Below are 17,138 nucleotides of genomic sequence, written 5' to 3'. Positions count from 1 at the left end.
CCAGCCTCTTATGGCTAGCATTGACTCGTAATTTTCTCAGGGTAGCTAGAGGGCAGTGGGGGTGGATTATGGGGGTTGGGGGTAAGAAGGTGTTGCATTGCTTAACTTACTCCACATTGTCCGGGGCACTGCCACTGACCACTCCGCTACATCTCTCTCCTCACCTTTCTTTTTTGTGGTTCAGGTTGTAATGTGATCATGAAATAACGCCATCGATATTAGTGAGTTGTGAATGCGTACACTTCGTAAATAAAGTGGTGATGTATGTTGTTAAGAGTTTGTGAGGACGTCAGGTGTGGAAGCTAAGATGGTATGGTTCTCATTACTGGGAAGTGAAAACCTGACACTTCAATAATCCGAGGCAATGGACGCTACCACCAGCACCACCCGTTGGTACCACCACCAATACTGGAATACTTCTACCACCGTTAGGGATGGCGAGTTGATACCAAGAACCACGAGGGAGGCCTGTTCTCCCGTAGGAGGGGAGCTTGTCAGTGAGAGTACCCATACAAGTCTCCACACTGTGATGTTCCATGTGAAGCAGGTGAGGAGCTCAACAAACTGTAGGTACACCAAGTTCAGTACAAGTCAGGAGGAGGACAAAACAAAGTTTGAATTAGTTATAGCCCTCGATAACAGGGCACACATCGTGTATATATATATATATATATATATATATATATATATATATATATATATATATATATATATATATATATATCAAGTATGTGAAATTGATTTTGTGCAAAGCTCTTAATTCGTATTCCCAGGGGACTCGGGAGGGTATTCTGTGAATCTTGTGCACAATATCGATATTTTTGTTTGCATTTGCAAATGTTCAGCTCGGCTCTTATACTTCGGATACCTCGATCACTAACACGCAATTTAAAAATTAAGGTAGGATTTCCTGTACCAGAATGATTTAGACGAGGATTTCGGGGCCAGGTAGTGGGTGTTGTACACAGTAACAATTATATTGTTCACCAATGGATCCTATGTGTGCGTTAGGCTATCAGCTAAGGCTGCTATGCGGATGTGGTGAGCCATGCAGTCAAACCTGCTTTTGAGTTACTGTGTTACGAAATATTTTCCGTCGGTATATTTGCAGCTAGCGGTCGGGTCCAGGAATGGGTCTAAGAGAAACAGGACATGTATATAGTATTACTCATAGATCAGTAAGTAATGTTATCCAGTGTCAGTATTGCCAAGGGTTGTATCGGTGTACTGTACTGGTGGATGTATTAAAGGAAAGTAGATTTTTCAAATTAGCTATTATGTCACAGCCAAAAAGGCAAAAAGAAAAACCAAAACAGTATTTGCCTTCACCTGGCTGCCACTTTTTGTGCAGTTGAGTATTCATTCAGGAATATTTTGAACGGTTACACTTTACAAAAGTGATGATCAGTTTCTGATGTGTGTATATAGCATACATGTTGTTGAAAACATTAAGTAAAGAAACTTATACCACAAGACTTGACCTACAAGCTGTGATCATAAGAAAGCCGCTGAATTCAGATAACTGTTAGCTACTGCAGGGAATGGTGGAGGGATGGTTGGTTGATACATAAGTAATTTTTTTTATTAGCCAACTTGTCCCCGTCGACGGAGAGGAGGAATTAGGTCTGGTGCAGTCACATGCAAAAGTTCCTTTATATTCATTTTTCGAAACTGTACCAAACTAAACTGAGATACTGCAGCGCTATTTACGGGTAGACAAGTGTTGAGTCTCATTCTTTCAGTTCAGAGTCTGCAGTTTCCTTCATTCTTATGTTCCTATGGGTAAAAAGACTTTTGGTCGTGACTGCACCGTCTCCCCGTCTGCGAGAAAGCTTTCTTGGGATGGCTTAATGGATGGTTTTGAATCTGCGCCAACTTTGAACACTTATCGAGAATGATGCACATCTTTCAGAACACCAGAATTTTGTTTAAACAGCCAAAAATTAGCCTCTCATCTTCGTCCCGCAAAAGTAGGATAAAAGAGTTATCGTATTATATTGAAGAATGACGATGATACATCGGTAAAAATGATGTTTGTTTCAATTGTGATCAGATAAAGCAATTAAGTCGGCTTAATTGATATTCAAACATGTCTCGGCGGTTTTTCCTGTTTTTTTAATGTGATTTATGGTGCTTAAGCGGTTGCTGAGTGGATTCAGGGCTCGCCTCCTGTCCTGAAGGTTGCTGGCTCGATTCTTAATAATAATAATAATAATAATAATTAACGGTTTATTGAAAGAGCACCCCTGGTTGTTATTGGGTACCTGACTTTACAGTTTGGGTAGTGGAGGCATTCGAGTGCCATGCTGGCCATTCTGCCTCCTTTCGTACCGAAGTATTTTGTACACTGTGCTGGATCCTCACTAAAATGTCTATAACTGACGGCCATGCCTCTGGGAATCACTATATCTTTCAAGTCACTGACCCTCTTGATTACCAGCTCTTCACGTCTTTGGTCTTTCTACCTAAACATTAAAAAAAATCATGCAATTGTTGAAGAACTTTTAAGTATGTAATTAAAGAAAAGTCTTCCAAACAGGAAAACGGATGTAACCCAGAAATTAATTCAATAGTTGCTGCCTCCATATTTATGAAAGGATTTGACTTCGTTTCCAGGTCCTCTTGCGAGCTCAGCCTTGGAACATTGAATGGATGCAATTTGCCATCTTAGTTCATGTGGGTCGACCATTGCTATGATAGTCCGTCCCTAAACCCACCACATTATTATTATCGTTAATGTGATACGCTGGAGGCCATGAATTATTTTACCAGTTCTGTGTTTCACGTGTTGGTTCTTGTAGTGTTGTACATGTCCTGTACGTGTCCTGCTCTGGTGTCCTGCTCTGGTGTCCTGTACTGGCGTCCTGTACGTGTCCTGCTCTGGTGTCCTGTGCGTGTCCTGCTCTGGCGTCCATCAGACCATGTGTGTCGTTTGACAGACTGTTGGAGTGAAGGACTGCAGTTGAGACTCCTATTGTTTACAAACATGAGTTGCGTCATCAGGGGGTGTATAGGGTGAGTCCCCCTCCCCCAAGAAGAGGCGAGGTGGGTGGGTGAGAGAAGGGATGTGTCGAGAGGGTAGGATTGATTCTCTCTCTCTGGTATGTAAAGTTGGTTGATAAAAACAAATGAATTTCACTCAATCCCCTGGGTATCTGGTGGGGTCAAGTCCGCCACAGACGATCATCTTCCTCTTAAGGTGCCGTAAATTGAACACTTACTACAGCTTTATTAAAGGATGGTTGTGTCTCAGTACAGTGAATGGGGTGTAAGGTGAGCTCTTGTAGGACCACCTGATCATGGCGCGTTATTTACATAGTCACTCTCATGGTGAGGGGAGAGGGTGTCGTTGTTCTGTGCCTGTGCGTTGTTCACCTTGGGTCAAACTGGTGCAGTTTTGTAATTATTGTCTTTAGTGGCGTGATTTATCTTTACACGTAGGCCTTTGTTCACACATATACACAAGGCTGTCATGGGTCTCAGGTATAACAAATAAATACACTGCTGGAAACTCATTGACCAGCCTTGGGGGTGGAGGTGTACACAGACTATGGGTTTAAAGATACTGTTGCACCCTAAACTAGCTTATCTAGAGAGACCAGGGCATTTGAAAACGCAAGGTTTCGCGTTACTGGCGTAATGTTCCCATGGGCCGTGTCCAGCTTAGCGGTCACACCCAAGCGTACAAATTCAATCTGACCCAATGATTAATGCCATTTTAGAGGAGGTGTCATAGGTGCCATACTCACAACTGTCCCACTTGACTTGATATCAAATTGATCTCTTGCACGGCTTCCGAGATCACTCACACGGTTAATATGGAACAGCGGCATACTGAGTCGGCTTGGGGAGGTTGAGTGAGGTCACCTTGTTGACACAGTTTCCTGTGGTGGGACAGGTCGCGTGCGGTGTGGGTTGGTCATTAAAGCTGTCAGCCGCAGATCACCGCGCTCGATTTGCTTGTTGAGGAACTTCTAGTTTGTTGTTGTCATCTCAGAGCCCAGTGACCATCGCTAGTCTCATACAGCCTCTTGTGCTGATCCAGTCATATGAGGTCCAGTGGAGTGTGTCTCTTGTGAGGTAATCTAAGTGTTGACATACACTCTACTGTACCGTAGTTCCAGGCGTTCGGAGGGAAGGGTAATTTGGAACAAGACTCAGAATTTCTGCAATATGTTTTATAAAAAATCTTTTATAGATTTTTATTAACACGTTCAGTCACAATAATTACATTATTTATAATTGAAAACTTGATGGACTTATAAAATTTTAAAGTTGTCAGCTGGGACGCGTGAAAACTGTAACCCAGGGTTCTCAATTGTACCAAAATGTCTTAGAAACTTTAATAGAATAATTAAAGAACACAATGGATTAAAAGATTGAAACGTGTCAAACGTTGAAAGATGTCTCAGGGCATGATGTACGATATGACAGTAGAGGGCAGTAGAGTAGAGGGCAGTACAGTAGAGTGCAGTAGAGTAGAGGGCAGTACAGTAGAGTGCAGTACAGTAGAGGGCAGTAGAGTAGAGGGCAGTAGAGTAGAGGGCAGTACAGTAGAGTGCAGTAGAGTAGAGGGCAGTAGAGTAGAGGGCAGTAGAGTAGAGGGCAGTAGAGTAGAGGGCAGTAGAGTAGAGTGCAGTAGAGTAGAGGGCAGTAGAGTAGAGGGCAGTAGAGTAGAGGGCAGTAGTAGAGAGGTAGAGTAGAGGGTAGTATAGTAGAGTGTGTACAGTAGGAGTGTAGAGAGAGGGGTAGAGAGGAGGGTAGAGAGGGTAGAGTAGGGGTAGGGTAGAGAGAGGTAGAGTAGGGAGGGTAGAGAGAGAGGGTAGAGGCAGTAGAGTAGAGGGCAGAGGGTAGAGTGTAGTACAGGAGTGCAGGTAGTAGTGAGGCAGTAAGAAATAGAGGGGCAAAGCAGTAGAGTGCAGCAGTAGAGTGCAGTAGAGTAGAGGGCAGTGTGGAGGCAGTAGGCAGAGGTAGAGTAGAGGGCAGAGTAGAGTAGAGTAGAGGGGCAGAGAGAGGGTAGAGTAGAGGGCAGTACAGAGAGTGTACAGTAGAGGTAGAGAGAGGTAGAGTGAGGGTAGAGTAGGGGAGGGGTAGTAGAGTAGAGGGCAGTAGAGTAGAGGGGTGGTAGAGTAGGAGGCAGTAGAGAGAGGGTGAGGGCAGTAGAGTAGAGGGCAGTAGAGTAGGGGAGGGGTAGAGTAGAGGGCAGAGAGTAGGAGTACAGTAGAGGGTGCAGGTGAGGGGTAGTAGAGTAGAGGGTAGTAGAGCAGAGGGCAGTAGAGTAGTAGAGCAGTAGGAGAGAGGAAAGAAGCAGTAGAAGGGCAGTAGAGTAGTAGAGAGGGCAGAGTAGAGGGTAGAGGGCAGAGAGTAGAGAGGCAGTACAGTAGAGGGGCAGTACAGGGGAGTGTGTATAGTAGAGGCAGTAGAGGGGTAGCAGAGTGTAGGAGGCAGCAAGTGGGAGGCAGAGTGGTAGGAGTAAAGTACAGTAGAGTGTAGAGTAGAGTGTAGCAGTAGAGTGCAGTAGAGAGTGCAGTAGAGAGAGGGGTAGCACAGAGGGTACAGTAGAGGGCAGTACAGTAGAGGTAAAGCAGTAGTACAGTAGAGTAAAAAGGTAGTACAGTAGAGTGTAGAGTAGAGTAGTATAGTAGAGTGCAGTACAGTGGGCAGTACAGTAGGGAGTGCAGTACAGTAGAGGCAGTGTGCAGACAGTAGCAGTACAGTAGCAGTACAGTAGACAGGGTACAGTAGAGGGTGTACAGTAGAGTGTAGTAGTAGAGGGCAGTACAGTAGAGGGCAGTAGGCACAGTAGTACAGTAGCAGGTACAGTAGAGGGTAGTACAGAGAGGCAGTACAGTAGAGGGCAGGCAGTAGAGGGCAGTACAGCAGTACAGGGCAGTAGGAGCAGTACAGTAGAGGGCAGTACAGTAGAGGGCAGTACAGTGCAGCACAGTGTAGTGCAGTACAGTGCAGCACAGTGCATTGCGGTACAGTGCAGTACAGTGTAGTACAGTGGAGTGGAGGTTAGAGGTGCCTAGAATCTATAACACGCCCCAGGTAGGCAGAGGTGCCCAGAGTAGAGGTGCCTAGAGTCTAGAACACGCCCCCAGGTCCAGAACACGCCCCAGGTAGGTTAGAGGCACCCAGAGTCTAGAACACGCCCCAGGTAGGTTAGAGGTACCCAGAGTCCAGAACACGCCTCAGGTAGGTTAGAGGTGCCTAGAGAGTCTAGAACACGCCTCAGGTAGGTTAGAGGGTGCCTAGGGAGTTCAGAACACGCCTCAGGTTAGAGGCACCCAGAGTTCAGAACACGCCTCAGGTAGGTTAGGAGGTGCCTAGAGAGTTTAGAACACGCCCAAGTAGCTAGAGGTGCCTAGAGTCTAGAGGGTAGGTTAGGGAGGTGCCTAGAGGTTTAGAACACACGCCTCAGGTAGTTAGAGGCACATAGAGTCTAGAACACGCCTCAGGCAGGTTAGGAGGTCAGGGAGTTTAGAACACGCCTCAGGTAGGTTAGAGGTGCCTAGAGTCTAGAACACGCCTCAGGTAGGTTAGAGGCACCTAGAGTCTAGAACACGCCTCAGGTAGGTTAGAGATGCCTAGAGTCTAGAACACGCCCCAAGTAGGTTAGAGGCACCTAGAGTCTAGAACACGCCCCAAGTAGGGTGGAGCACCACAGTGATCCGTCAGATGCCGGAGTTTCCCCTTTAACGCCCCCCCCCCCTCCTAGGAGTGCCCGCCTGACGCCCTGCCGAGCCGTCGTCACTCTAGAAACTCGGGATCGATGCTGCACACGCTTCTAGGTGTTCGTGTTCACTGACCAGTACCCCGGCCATCTCGGGTACCTCCCAGGTCGCGGGGGCTTCAGGGGGAGTCCACCGTCGCCGGTTTGAGGCCAGGTACTGTCTCCAGATACTTGATGACGTCATTACTAGCTCGTCTGGTACGCGCAGTTCTGTGATGACGTCATGATTTTTTCGTCTGGAGTACTTTGCAGGTCCTTGCCGCTTGATAACGTCATTAATAGGCTATTTCAGGTACTCTCAGGTCATAATAACTTTAATATTATGTCACCAGGCATTGCCTAGATCATTGTAGCGTCAATGTTAGTACTAGGTGGACATCGTCTATGGTCTCACATTCAGTCATGTCCACGAATGCCATACACGAAGCCCTGCATCGTCTTCACAAAGTTACTCTCTCTCTCTAACTTAACGTAACATAACCTATCCCCCAAATAGCTATAGAATATTTAATTATTAGATAAAATTAAACTATTTAATTACCTGGTAAAAATTGGTGGGGGCTGATCTTCATGTGATCCCTCTCGTGTACAAGTCTTGGGTATTAACCGTTTATTCATAGCTCTCATACAGATATTATTCAAGGCCATCTGTGTAAACTTATAATTTTCGACTTCTTCACAAACTAGCTCCTTTATGCTGACATTTTTCATGGAGATCCCTTCAGAATGGTGTCGCAAGTCGGCGTATGTCACCCTGCGGCTGCCGTTACTAAAGGTTAAAGAAGAAAACTTGTGTTGAACTCGCAGGGGAAGTTGCTTTAATGAACAGATCTTGTGTTGGGGTTTACCTCTGCAGATGGGTGTTAAGGCCACTTTTTGTGTACAGATATTTGGTGGACAGTTCCCAAGAGGGTGCTTTCCACGTGCATAAATTGTGTCGTAAATCATGTTCATTTAAGAGTGTAGCAGGTGTCCATGTATAGGTATTGGGATCACCTGAAGATTATACACTCCAATTTATTTCACCTGATGATTTAACATCCTAATGCTACCTTGGGGGTTAGATTAGGTTGGGTTACATTATGTATGTTTAGGTAATGTTAGGTTAGGTTAGGTTAGGTTAGGTTAGGTTAGGTTAGGTACGCATTCCGGCGTTTAGTCATTAGGTGAAATGAACTCGGGTATCTAATCATCTGGTGATCCAGACATTGTGTTGCGGGCCGTTCCCTTTTACGTGGTAGGTAGCTGACCGTTCCCCAACATGTGGCAGGAAGTACGCCATCCCCTTTCTTGTACAGGTAGCCAAGTCCCATTAATTGTCGTTCTGTAGTTTCATCCAGTGAGGCGATCTGCTGTAGATAACGTATGCTCTCCTGCATGATTGTCTCTTGTATTTACCAATATAGACGTCGGGGTGTTCCCTGTCACATGTTAGGGAGAGAAGGGCCGTCCCTCAACACATAGGTATGCAATGAGACGCTCCCTTTACATGGGAGGTAGATTCTCCTCCACTTGGCGTATTGGTTATGTAGCGGGACGTTTCCTTAAATATATAGTGTACGGTATGCATAATATATAGCAGGACGTTGGGTGAATATAAATCATGTGGTGATGAGGTATAAAAATTTTGCGTACCGAGCTGGTCCCTCCAGGTAATGTTGCGGTGGTGGGTCAGGCGGGGCGAGGCGAGCGTTGACGACTCACTGGTCACCCGTGGCCACGAGCCTCCACCACCACGCTCTCTTGTTTACATTCCTACACGCCACCGTACGGATTCCCACAGCTTCCTATGTCTGGTATACTTCATAATTGGAGATTCAAGAATACATCCAACTGCCTTACTTTAGCTGGAACACAGATATAGTGGCTTTCAATTCTCCAAAATGACAACGAAATTTGAAGAAAAAAGAGCAATGTCATTTCCTTAATGGCCAAGAAAATGAATGGACGCATGTTTGAGGATTCTGGCCGAAGTGCTGTTATCTCCTTGACTGATGCACAACAAGTTGTCTTGAAAATACTCGGACTGTGGAGATTTTGGGTCAGTGACTACGGCAGCCTGGGTGGGGAAGGTTACTGTGCGGACCTGTGTGCCCAGACGGCCGAGAGCGCGGGTGGGTGAGCCCCACGGTACACTGACCTATATCCCCAGTTATAATTGTTGTTACGCGGAACCTGTTTGCGGCTGCTGTCCCCCCGTCCCCTCAACACCCCTCCTCATGTATCCCACAACTACTGCACTTTACCACGTGTATTCTACCTGTTTTGTTTCATCTTTTTAGATGTCCGTGCCGCAAGGCCGCGACCTGCCCATGTGATCTAAAGTGCGGTGACATGTTCCACCCTAGATTTTTTTATAGAGAGAGTTTCTTTGGATTAATAAATAAAATGTGACTTTAACGTTGTGTGGCAAGGTGTGGCGGTGTCTTATAAGGTCGCTGTTTAGTCTCACTGGATTTCACCTTGCAAGGTCATGGTCGCTGGATTTCACCCTTCATGGCCAAGGTTATGGTGTAAGGTCATTTGATTTCACTTTTCTTGTAAAAAAAAAAATATATATATATTTCTTTTCAGTATAGATGATTTTTCAACCCGGTGGTAGTTGTCCTCGCCCCGGTGGTAGTAGTTGTCCTCACCCCGGTGGTGGTAGTTGTCCTCTCCCCGGTGGTAGTAGTTGTCCTCGCCCCGGTGGTGGTAGTTGTCCTCTCCCCGGTGGTAGTAGTCGGTGGTGGGTTGTCCCTCCCGGTGGTAGTAGTTGTCCTCTCTCCGGTGGTAGTAGTTGTCCCTCCCGGTGGTAGTAGTGTAGTAGTGTCCCTCCCCGGTGGTAGTAGTTGTCTCTCCCCGGTGGTAGTAGAAGTAGTAGTTGTCCTCGCCCTGGTGGTAGTAGTTGTCCTCTCCGGTGGTGGTAGTTGTCCTCGCCCGTGGTAGTAGTTGTCCTCGCGTGGTAGTAGTTGTCCTCGCCCCGGTGCTGGGTGGTAGTCCTCGCGGTGGTAGTAGTTGTCCTCCCCGGTGGTAGTAGTTGTCCTCTCCCCGGTGGTAGTAGTTGTCCTCTCCCCGGTGGTAGTAGTTGTCCCTCGTGGTAGTAGTTGTCCTCGCCCCGGTGGTAGTAGTTGTCCCTCCCGGTGGTGGGAGTTGTCCTCGCCCCGTGGTGTAGTTGTCCTCGCCCCGGTGGTAGTAGTTGTCCCGCCCCGGTGGTAGTAGTTGTCCTCTCCCCGGTGGTAGTAGTTGCCTCTCCCCGGTGGTAGTAGTGGTAGTTGTCCCTCGCCCGGTGGTAGTAGTTGTCCCGCCCCGGTGGTAGTAGTTGTCCTCGCCCCGGTGGTAGTAGTTGTCGCCCCGGTGGTGTCCTGCCCCGGTGGTAGTAGTTGTCCTCTCCCCGGTGGTAGTGGTTGTCCCTCGCCCCCGGTGGTAGTTGTCCCTCTCCCCGGTGGTAGTAGTTGTCCTCGCCCCGGTGGTAGTAGTTGTCCTCGCCCCGTGGTAGTAGTTGTCCTCGCCCCGGTGGTAGTAGTTGTCCTCGCCCGGTGGTAGTAGTTGTCCTCGCCCCAGTGGTAGTAGTTGTCCTCTGCCCCGGTGGTAGTAGTTGTCCTCCCCGGTGGTAGTAGTTGTCCTCGCCCCGGTGGTAGTAGTTGTCCTCGCCCCGGTGGTAGTAGCCTCGCCCCGTGGTAGTAGTTGTCCTCTCCCGGTGGTAGTAGTTGTCCTCGCCTCGGTGGTGTTGTCCTCTCCCCTGTGGTAGTTGTCCTCGCCCCGTGGTAGTAGTTGTCCCGCCCCGGTGGTAGTAGTTGTCTTCGCCCCGGTGGTAGTAGTTGTCCTCTCCCCGGTGGTAGGTGGTAGTAGTTGTCCTCTCCCGGTGGTAGTAGTTGTCCCTGCCCCGGTGGTAGTAGTTGTCCTCGCCCAGGTGGTAGTAGTTGTCCTCGCCCGGTGGTAGTAGTTGTCCTCGCCTCGGTGGTAGTAGTTGTCCTCGCCTCGTGGTAGTAGTTGTCCTCGCCTCCCCGGTGGTAGTAGTAGTTGTCCTCTCCCGGTGGTAGTAGTTGTCCTCTCGGTGGTAGTGGTTGTCCTCTCCCCGGTGGTAGTAGTTGTCCTCGGTGGTAGTAGTTGTCCTCGCCCCGGTGTAGTAGGTGGTAGTCCCTCGCCCCGGTGGTAGTAGTTGTCCTCTCCCCGGTGGTAGTAGTTGTCCTCGCCCCGGTGGTAGTAGCTGTCCTCGCCCCGGTGGTAGTAGTTGTCCTCGCCCCGGTGGTAGTTGTCCCTCGCCCCGGTGGTAGTAGTTTTCCTCGCCCGGTGGTAGTAGTTGTCCTCGCCCCGGTGGTAGTAGTATAGGTGGTAGTAGTTGTCCTCGCCCCGGTGGTGGTAGTTGTCCTCCCCCGGTGGTAGTAGTTGTCCTCGCCTCGGTGGTAGTAGTTGTCCTCCTGGTAGAAGGTCCTCTCCGGTGGGTGGTAGTTGTCCTCTCCCCGGTGGTAGTAGTTGTCCTCTCCCCGGTGGTGGTAGTTGTCCTCTCCCCGGTGGTAGTAGTTGTCCTCTCCCCGGTGGTAGTAGTTGTCCTCGCCCCGGTGATAACTCTATAGTAGTCGCCCTCGGTGTGTGTGGTCACCATAGTACTGCAGCCAGTTAAGGATATCATAGTTTCATCATAACTAGACACTGTGGGTTGACGGAGATAGGGAGTGAGTTATCAGGAATAGTTACCCGTTATAGAGTGTATTGATGATAGCCACAGCAATTGATGGTTTATAGAGTAATATATTGCCTTTAAAATCTATATAGGCAAAACAATAGATAACAAGAAAGTCGTTGATGGGTGGCAAGGAGATACTCACTCTTACCATCATAGAAAAGCGTGTGGAATGACTGTTGATAAATGGGCCGCCACTCTTACCAACCCTGACACAGTTGAATAGTTTGACCTTATATATATATATATATATATATATATATATATATATATATATATATATATATATATATATATATATATATATATATATATATATATACTGTACGTTGGTGAGGACCTGACCACCTAGTGAGGTTTATTATGATGGGCAGGGAGATGTTGTCGGCCATGTTGACAGCGACTCGTGTTAACTCTCCATGAAGATTTATGCCTGAGTTAAGTTCGGTAGATGTAAAAGAATTAATGAATTGTGGTTACAAGGGCGAAGTGAATTTTTATTAGCCAAAAAAAAAAGAGTTCATTTCATGCATCATATTTGTATACTGTTTTCTTAAAAAGGCAAAAAAATGTGTTTGAATATGGTGTAACTTAATTAGGTGCGGCCTTACATGACTCACAAGCGAACACATATTTTTAAGTCAGGTATTTCATGCATGTGGCCTAGTGGGGGGGGGGGGGTCTTGAACCTGAAACAGTTGTCAGAAATCCCGTTACATGCCTGTTCGAAACTGTACCGAGCCGTGAGCAGCTACAATAGCTTGAGACTAAGGGCAAATGTGCAGTGTGTAGGCTCCAGCAGTCCGGAGTCTCGTTCCACGAGTTCAGTTTTGGCATGTAACGGGGCGGGGCTGGGCGGCCCCTTTTAGACATGGCTTCACATGTATATTTTATAATATTGCATCTCGTTTATCCCCTGTTATTAATTTCGTGTTAACAAGTAAATATAAATTTTAATATCGTTTGATAATTTCAGATGACCCTGAGTTGTTTCCATATTATTGGAAAAGTGTGGCAATAAAAGTTAAGCAACTTAGTAAACAGACCAAACGATCACCTGTTTAAAGCCATTTTATAGCGTGTAAAATAACCCACGAAAGTAAAGGCATGACAACCTGTTTGAGACAGTGTGAGTACAGCACTAAATCTTCGGTACATGGCCGCATGCCTGCCTTCTCTTTTCCAGCTGTAAATTTAGGTACTCATTTACGGCTGGGTGGACTGAGACGGGCTGGAGGATGATAGAAATGTCATAGAACAAAGAGGGGCAGGAGGATGATGATGGAGGGCGAGGGAGGGAGGAGGAAAAGGATGGAGGGTGCTGCAAAAGAAGGATGGAGGACGATGGAAATAAGAGGACTGAGGAAGAGAAGGATCGCCCTGAGAAACTTAAATCAACCTCACGCACCCGGAATCGGAGCCGGAACCTGTGTGTATTAGCTGTCACGCCAACCCTGTCCACACTCCCCTACCCACCCACCCAGGACTCACTCGTCTTGTATATCACGTGAATTACACACACACACACCGAGGACATATTGTATACCTTGTGAAGCACCTACTGAAAACACACACACACACACACACACACACACACACACACACACACACACACACACACACACACACGAGAGAGACTTACCTAAGCCACACACACACACACACACACACACACGAGAGAGAGAGAGAGACTTACCTAAGCTAAATTTAACACACAGACCAAAAACAACAACAGTGACTCAACATAATTATCAAGATTACACATTGACTTTTATTTTACCTCGGTACGTTCACTTAACACCACTTAGAAAATACGTTCACTTAACACCACTTAGAAAATACGTTCACTTAACACCACTTAGAAAATACGTTCACTTAACGCCACTTAGAAAGAAATATTATTGTTAGTTTTGTCACGTGAAGTGTTGGCGAGTTTGTCGTATGAATAGTCTGTGTGTCGTTTGGGCGTCTAATCGTTGGGCGTTTTTTCACCTCTTTAAACTGGAGGTCAACAAAATAGGTGCATTCTTAAGGTCTTCAATTACGAGATACATTCACCCTTATGAACTTTTGAGAATCGTGTGAATGAGTTGGGTGAGGTCAAGTGCGGGTGAACCATCATCTAAAATTGGCACCACTTTACTCACGCTGAAGGAGTCGTTTGGCAACACTTGACCCTGCGGAGAGGTCATTTTGCTAGCACTTAACCCCAGGTCCGTGTGTGTGTGTGTATATGTGAGGGTTGATGACCTGACCTCGCTGCACCTCGTGTCATTTACCACTACACCTCATCTTTTACTGTACACTCCTTTGTCGCCGACCTCCTCCTCCTCGTCCTCACTGTAACTCTCACTACCTTGGATGTGTGATGCAATATACTGCTTCATGTGCTTGTGTTGCTGCTGCTGTTACTGTTGTGTTGCTGCTGTTACTGTTGTGTTGCTGCTGCTGTTACTGTTGTGTTGCTGCTGTTACTGTTGTGTATTGTGGTTTTTACCTCTGCTGCTGCTGCTGCTGCTGTTAAATGTTGTTGTTTCTGATGTCGTGTGGTATATACCGTTGTTGCTACTGTGGTATTGCTTATGGTATTGTTGGTACTGTTATGTGATAATTGCTGAAAGGTTAGGTCAGGTTAGGGGGTTAACCTTAAGGCGAAATAAGTTTGGTGGGCTTCTGGCGAACCCCCCAAAGTCCATAATATTCTGATGGAGCAGGATGTGAGGAGGGAGGGAGGCTGGCATGGCGTGAAAGAAGAGACAAGTTCTTGAAAGCAATTCCAGGTACGGTAAACCTCAAGTAATGGACCTCTCTCTCTCTCTCTCTCTCTCTCTCTCTCTCTCTCTCTCTCTCTCTCTCTCTCTCTCTCTCTCTCTCTCTCTCTCTCTCTCTCTCTCTCTCTCTCTCTCTCTCTCTCTCTCTCTCTCTCTCTCTCTCTCTCTCTCTCTCTCCCCTCTCTCTCCCTCTCTCTCTCTCTCTCTCTCTCTCTCTCTCTCTCTCTCTCTCTCTCTCACTCTCTCTTTTGTTAACTTGGTACGAACTTGAAAGGGACACCTTTGTCCTAGACTAAATTGGTCCCACAGTTTTGTTCCAGGTGGTTATTGAAAAGTTAAAAGTGGGGTCGTGTTCACCTCAACATTGTGAAGAATACACGACACTAAATTATAAACCTTCAGTACACAATAATAAGATCATGTGGCCTCGCTACGCTTAACTCCCGTCACTTCGTCAACTAATGTCAGGTTTGTATACACAGCTGGGTCGACTAGAGGTGCCCCAGACGGGAACCAGCGACTCTTAAAACAGGAGCCGAGCGCTGTATCCACTCAGCCGCCGCATCCCATGTTTCTATTTTAAGTAATATACCAAGGACAACCTTTACTTATCAGAAACGTCTCTCAAATACTGATGAAGACGTTAGTAGAAGTGCGAGTCATAGTTGTGGCTGATGGCTGGGATAAATTGAGAACAGGTCTGACGTCAGGGAGGGGAGAGGGAGGACAATTCTGACGTCAGGGAGGGGAGAGGGAGGACAATTCTGACGTCAGGGAGGGAGGACAGGCAGAGGGATGATTGGTTGATAAAGGCCCCTACGTCACACATCATTTTGAACAAGGTGTAAATAATACTGCTGATATTCTCGAGGTAGAAAAGTTAACATATACTGAGGTTGGAGTTTTATTCTTCCTCGGTACAAGGCGGCTGTGTGTCCTTGTTGTTAAGAAGATACTAGACCAAGTTCACACCATTTCTTTATGATCGTGACTGGCGGTGCATGATTGGTGTGTCCCGTTAGGTGCCTGAAACCACATAGCTCAGACACCATTCCCCCACACTATTGTACCTGTGGTCCCTGGTTGTGCAAATGAGAGATTATTTATAGAGCGAAATCGAATCACCTGTAGATTAGACACCTTAGCATAATTCACCTGAAAATTAACCACCTTAACCTATCCTAATTAACCACCTTAACCTATCCTAAGCCCCCCCCTCCCCCCTCAGGTAGCGTTCGGGTTGCCGTCTTCAGGTGAAATATTCTTCAGGTGTCTAATTTTCATGAATAAAATGACAAATTATTGGAACGGTAATATTCAGCGAAGGAACTGCTCGAGGATTCTGTCTTGCTGGCTGTATTTTATGTAACCGTTAATGTTGTTGCTCAGTACACTTGCCAGCTAAATCGTTGCAAAATTTTATGTGCCTAGACTGTATCCCTTGTACAGCTGATGAATCCCGGCGGGTGTTTGTAGTCCCGCTAGCCAACTCTTAGTGGCGGATTCCAGTGTTGATGTTTTTGTTGAGGATGGTGACGTCATCAGTCTTTATGAGTTTCCAAGTATTAGAAGGATCAGCCCCCCCTCCTTCCTAGTTGGTATTTTGACAACAGGATTGACGAGGTCTGTGCTTTGTTCATACTGGGTAAAATGTTGAGGAAATACCTATACAATCTCTCTCTCTCTCTCTCTCTCTCTCTCTCTCTCTCTCTCTCTCTCTCTCTCTCTCTCTCCTTGTACCATAAACAGATAAACACGAGGCTTAGCTAAGAAGAAAGAAAGAAGATGCAAGAACACTGATGATAATTTCCAGAAATATTACACTAAAGACAGGTAGAGAGAGACGACAAAACCCGAGGAGAAAATATGCAGCATAACGGAGGGAGGAGACGCCAGGGTGAAGCTGGACTCGTATAAGACAGGGTGAAGCAGGACTCGTATAAGACAGGGTGAAGCAGGACTCGTATAAGACAGGGTGAAGGAGGACTCGTATAAGACAGGGTTGAAGCAGGACTCGTATAAGACAGAGTGAAGGACTCGTAAAGACAGGTGAAGCAGGACTCGTATAAGACAGGGTGAAGCAGGACTCGTATAAGACAGGGTGAAGCAGGACTCGTATAAGACAGGGTGAAGCAGGACTCGTATAAGACAGGGTGAAGCAGGACTCGTATAAGGCGGGTGAAGCTGGACTCGTATAAGACAGATGACTGGACTCGTATAAGACGGAAGGAGGACTCGTATAAGACAGGGTGAAGCTGGACTCGTATAAACAGGGTGAAGCTGGACTCGTATAAGACAGGGTGAAGGAGGACTCGTATAAGACAGGGTTGAAGCAGGACTCGTATAAGACAGGGTGAAGCAGGACTCGTATAAGACAGGGTGAAGTAGAACTCGTATAAGACAGGGTGAAGCAGGACTCGTATAAGACAGGGTGAAGCAGGACTCGTATAAGACACGGTGACAGGACTCGTATAAGAGTGAAGCAGGACTCGTATAGACACGGTGAAGCAGGACTCGTATAAGACAGGGTTGAAGCAGGACTCGTATAAGACAGGGTTGAAGCAGGACTCGTATAAGACAGAGTGAAGGAGGACTCGTATAAGACAGGGTGAAGCAGGACTCGTATAAGACAGGGTGAAGCAGGACTCGTATAAGACAGGGTGAAGCAGGACTCGTATAAGACAGGGTGAAGCAGGACTCGTATAAGACAGGGTGAAGCAGGACTCGTATAAGACAGGGTGAAGCAGGACTCGTATAAGACAGGGTTAAGGGGTGATGGTAGTGAGGGGAGGGGGTGTATAATGAGCTGTCTTGTACCATTACTGTGGCTCTGTGTGTTACGTCTTGCTTGCTTGTGCCCATTTCCCTGTTTTTAGTGTTATTATTATTATTACTGTGTGAGGTAAGGTAGGGGAGGAGAGGAGGTACATGCTTGTTTATTGCATGTATATCACCCGGATCTTCCCTG

The sequence above is a fragment of the Homarus americanus genome, unplaced genomic scaffold (assembly GCF_018991925.1).
Source record: "Homarus americanus isolate GMGI-L3 unplaced genomic scaffold, GMGI_Hamer_2.0 scaffold39155, whole genome shotgun sequence".
Lineage (NCBI taxonomy): Eukaryota > Metazoa > Arthropoda > Malacostraca > Decapoda > Nephropidae > Homarus > Homarus americanus.
Note: the sequence above shows the minus strand (reverse complement) of the source record.